Here is a 6,000-nt window from a genome sequence, read left to right on the forward strand (position 1 = left end):
ACTGGCTGTAGCAATTGGATTCTGAAAGCTGGGTCTACTGGGTGGAGTGGATGATTGGGAATGCACAGCTGACATCCAGAATGGATGAATTAGTCAGAACATCATCAACAAGCTCATTTTCATCAAAACTAAAGTTTCTGATTGAACTCAGTGTGCAATATGAAAGCAGAATAGGAAAAGCCCACATCTACAAGAGTAAAAAACATGACAGTTTAACCATCAATCAGACTGAGATAATCTGGCTTCCAAACCAAATACCTTGCCATAGGTTTGGTTGCGAGAGAGTTTGTGAGCAAATCTACCTTTGATCTCATGAAACAACTCTTGATTTAAGGCAATGGCAGAATCAGCTGAAAAGAATTCCAACTGGGTCTGATCAAAGAGGAATGGAAGTGAATTTTAAAAGGTTTAATTTACCCTACAATCATTTGGTGTCTTAGACTGAACTGGTTGCGTCACCCACAGTACCTTAGCTCTGGGATACCTTTGCAAACTGTAACACAGAATGTGGTAACAGAGAGATATCCAGGAGTCATGACCTGGATGTGGCCTGGTCCCCTTTGTAAGGAGTTAAGAGCCAGAATGCATACATGGAGCATGTAGGGTGGGGCCCCTTCTCTGAAAACCTTCTGATGATCAGCTTTCCCTAGAGTTTCTAATTACCTAAAAACTGAAAAACTTACTGCTGTGACATTGTAAGTTCAAAACACCAAATAAATCCAAAGCAAATTTAGTCATGCGCTTTACTATCACCATTGTCCAACCTGTTCCCACAGCAAGTTTCACATCTCTCCCATGGCCAGACATATTTCTGATGGAAGACGGGAAATGGACAACATCTTTTGTATGGCAATGATGCTCATCTACAACAACCGTGATGTCAAAACAAAGACACACATTGACATGTGTGAGCAAGCATAAACACACATAATTAAATATATTTATGGGCACAGGTGTGACTGCAATAGGAAGCTTGCTTCCCAACCACATGGTTCCAGGTTCAGTCCTACTAAGCAGCACTTTGGACAATTGTCTTCTATAACTTCAAGCCAACCAAAGCCTTGTGGGTGTATTTGGTAGATGGAAACTGAAAGAAGGCCATCATGTATATATATATATATATATAATGTATGTGTGTGTATGTCTTTGTGTCTTGACAGCTGATGTTGGTGTGTTTACATCCCCTTAGCTTAGCAGTTCGGCAAAAGAAACCACTAGAATAAGTACCAGGCTTTGAAAAACATAAGTGCTGGGGTTGATTCATTTGATTAGAAATTGTTGGAGGTGGTGCTCCAGCATGGCTGCAGTCTAATGACTGAGACAAGTAAAAGGGTAAATACATAAATAAATATACATGAATTAATTTCTTTCAGTTTTCATCCACTCACAAAACTGTGGTCAGCCCAGAGCTTATAGAAAACACAAGGCATTAGGAAGAGCATGCTAAAACAGACTGGAGCTTGCTGCAGTCCTCTAGTTTGCCAGCTCCTGTCTAACCATCCAACCCATGCCAGCATAGAAGACATGTTAAATGATGATGATACCCAAGGTATCATGCTGTAAAATTATATATATATATATATATATATATATATATATATATATATATATATATATATAGGCGCAGGAGTGGCTGTGTGGTAAGTAGCTTGCCTACCAACCACATGGTTCCGGGTTCAGTCCCACTGCGTGGCACCTTTGGCAAGTGTCTTCTACTATAGCCTCGGGCCGACCAAAGCCTTGTGAGTGGATTTGGTAGACGGAAACTGAAAGAAGTCTGTTGTATATATGTATGTGTGTTTGTGTGTCTGTGTTTGTCCCCCCCCCCCCATCATTGCTTGACAACCGATGCTGGTGTGTTTACGTCCCCGTAACTTAGCGGTTCGGCAAAAAGAGACCGATAGAATAAGTACTAGGCTTCCAAAGAATAAGTCCTGGGGTCGATTTGCTCGACTAAAGGCGGTGCTCCAGCATGGCCACAGTTAAATGACTGAAACAAGTAAAAGAGTAAAAAAGAGTATATGCATATATATATATATATATATATATATATATATATATATATATGCATATATATAGGCAGAATTCACAAAAGACGAAGACAGGTGGTGTAGACAACAAACAGATGTATTAGTTTAACGCTCGGGAAATGAAAAAATTTTTTATGTTTCGAGCCTACGCTCTCCCACAGAAAGAAACAAGGAGAGAAAATAAAGATTGTGTAGTGGCTAGCGATCTATCATGGTGAAGGCCAGACAGAAGGGTCACACAGGAGAGCTAGGAAGAAGGGGAGAGGCAAGTGAAATCGGAACCGAACTAAATTCGACGACTGGCACCCATGCCAATGTCATCTTCATTGGACACGAAACTCAGCTTGCGAAGACTTATTGGGGCAAGCTAAATTGGGATGGCACCTGTGCCCAGCGTCGCTTTTCTGGCACTTGTGCCCGCAGCATGTGTAAGGACTTTCAAGCGAGATCGTTGCCAGTGCCCCTGGACTGGCTCTTGTGCAGGTGGCACATAAAATACACCATTTTGAGCGTGGCCGTTGCCAGTACCGCCCGACTGGCCTTCGTGCTGGTGGCACGTAAAAGCACCCACTACACTCTCGGAGTGGTTGTCATTAGGAAGGGCATCCAGCTGTAGAAACACTGCCAAATCAGATTGAAGCCTGGTGTAGCCATCTGGTTTCACCAGTCCTCAGTCAAATCGTCCAACCCATGCTAGCATGGAAAGCGGACGTTAAACGACGATGATGATGATGATATATATATAGTCAATCCAAACATGAACAAGCAAGAAAAAACATGAAAAAACAACAACGTGAGGACGTGGAATAAGTACAGTGTTATTTGACGCTCAGGAAAGGAAAGAAAAGAAAGAGGATTTCATGTTTCGAGCGGAGCTCTTCATCAGAAATATAGAAAAATTCCAAAGAAAAGAAGACGGAGAAAGAAAATCGCCAACGATATACACATGGTCACATGCATATATATATATATATATATATATATATATATATATATGCTTATATATATATATATATATATATGCTTATATATATATATGCTTATATATATATATATGCATATATATATACATATGCATATATGTATATGATTATATATACATATGCATATATATACACATGCATATATATATACATATGCATATATGCATATATATATATATGTGTGTGCATATATGTGTGTGTGTGTATGTGTATATATTTGTGTGTGTCTGTGTTTCTCTCACCATCACCACTTGAATCCATGCTGATGTGGTTACGTATCTGTAACTTAGTGGTTTGGCCTAAGAGACCAATAGAATAAGTATTAGGCTTACAAAGAATAATCCTGAGGTCAATATCTTTGACTAAAACCCTTTAAAGTAGTGCTTCAGCATGGCCACAGTTAAATGACTGAAACAAGTAAAAGAATATATATATATATGTATGTATGTATATTATGTGTGCGTGTGTGTTTGTCCTCCATCATGGCTTAACAGCCAGTGCTAGTTTGTTTATGTCCCCTTAACATAGCGCTTTGGCAATAAGTATCAGACATCACTAAAAAATATACTGTGGTAGATTTATTCAACCAAATCCTTTCAAGACAGTGCCCCAGCATGGCCACAATTCAATTACTGAAATAAATAAAAGATATAACGTTATTGAAAACATTCCAACCATTGTCATCTCATCTTCTTTTTCTGACACAGTCTATCTAGGACAACATAATCTTATGTGTCCCTTTTTTCTTTTTCTTTTTCTTTTTTCTCATTTTCTGATCCAGTAGAAAAAAAGGGGGTTTGTTAGTATTTCTAGTAGGCTTAGCAAACATGTATAATTTGGCTCAATGCCAATTTACTTACTTGGGATATGTAATGTGGGTATTTTGGTACCATTTGTTAATAAGAAGGAGGCCCTTGCTAAACATAACATTCCCACTGCTATATTTTATTTTAGTCCTACAAACTCAGATCTATTAAACTCTTATTTAGCCTTAATATCAACTGCTGTAATGAGACAAATGCCTCCTCTAAAATATCTGACACCTCTGCTTCGTTTGTTTTTCTTGCCAGGATTGGTTGTGTAAAAAGTCTATGATTAAACAAAGTTGACACCTGAACATCTCATATTTCATACTGTAAAGTCACAACTTGTCAATACTAGATAATTAACTCACCCCTAATGTCAGCATAGCTGTCAACTAAGACTGCAAAATAAATATTATCTGTGTAATTATCTTACCTAATGACTTAAGGTCTTTTTTTTTTTTCTTTTGATGTAACAAGATTTCACTTCAGTAGTCATCACCTTAAGCAGTCAGTCACCCTGCAATTTTAGAAATACATAGATATAGAGATAGAAATATTTGCTAAAAGTAACTAAATACTAGTATGTATGTATGTATGAATGGCCTAATGGTTATGGTGTCGCACTCACAATCACTAGATTGTGGATTCGATTCCCAGATTGAGCAGTGTGTTATGTTCTTTAGCAAAATACTTCATTTCATGTGACTCCTGTTCACTCAGTTGTAAATAGGTAACCCTGCAACAGTCTATCTTTAGGTCAGGGGGAATGTTGGCCTGTTTACCAAGCCAGTGGGGTGGCATCATTTGAAAGCTAAAATAACACAAAGTGTATTGTGACCAGTGATGTATAGCAACATCCAGTAGTTTGTCAATCACATGATGTATGAATGTATTACTAATGGATTTGTGAAATAAGTATAAAAAAAAAAAAAAAACTAAATGAAGAAGGTAGAAAATTCATAGTACAATATAACATGGCTTCACATCACATCACAGGTGAATTGTTGTAATTTCACAGTCTGTTGAATAAGGTGTGTGTCATTAGTTATACAGCTTGGATAATAAATAATTCTTTTTTTTTTTTTTTTGTCTTCACTTGCTTCAGTCTGTGGCAATGCTGGGGCACCACCTTGACAGGTTTACTCAAATAGAACAATCCCAGTACTTTTTTTGTTTTTTAAATCTGGTTCTTGTTCTGTTAGTCTTCTTTACTGAACAGCTAGGTTACAGGGATGTAAACAAAATGCCAATTGTTAAGCAATGAGGGGATGCACAGACACACAAACACACTCACATACACATGTACATACACATAGTTTTTGTATGTGACAAATGCTCAGGAGCAATAAACATTGAAAATGTGCAGAGAACAGCTTCTGTCACATTCCAGGGAGAAGGTATGGTCATGTGTTATGAATGGATGAGGACAGCTGTGTGGAAAAGTGTCACACCCTAGCAGTTGAGGGAACCTGTGGAAGAGGTAGACTCAGGAAGACCTGGGATGAGGTGGTGAAGCATGACCTTTGAACATTGGGTTTCACCGAGGCAATGACTAGTGGCCAAGACCTTTGGAAATATGCTGTGCTTGAGAAGACCCGACTAGCCAAGTGAGACCATAACCCGTGGCCTATGCCAGTCGTGTATAACCAGCCCACTTATGAGTACCCTTCATTCACTGGACAATAAATTTTGTTTTGCAAAGACCTGTTGAGGTAAGTGAAATCAAAATCACTGACGTGGCCGATGACAGTACCACCTGATTGGCACCCGTGCCAGTGGAACGTTAAGAGCACGGTCCGAGTGTGATCGTTGCCAGGGCTGCTGACTGGCTTCCATGTCGATGGCACATAAAAAGCACCATTCGAACATGATCATTGACAGCGTCGCCTTACTGGCATATGAAAAACAACATTCAAGTGTGGTCGTTGCCAGTGCCACCGGACTGGCTCCTGTGCCGCCTGACTGGCCCTCAAGCCGGTGGCACATAAACGCACTCACTACACTCTCGGAGTGGTTGGCGTTAGGAAGGGCATCTAGCTGTAGAAACTTTGCCAGATCAGATTGGAGCTTGGTGCAAGAATGTAACAGATGACAATGTAAACATACAGACAGATGGACAATACAAAGACGGACAGGAAAACCAGGACAGAACATTCAGGGCTTTTTATTCATCAGTCAAGC

This window comes from Octopus bimaculoides, chromosome 11, assembly GCF_046866305.1.
Source record: "Octopus bimaculoides isolate indiv1 chromosome 11, ASM4686630v1, whole genome shotgun sequence".
Taxonomy (NCBI): domain Eukaryota; kingdom Metazoa; phylum Mollusca; class Cephalopoda; order Octopoda; family Octopodidae; genus Octopus; species Octopus bimaculoides.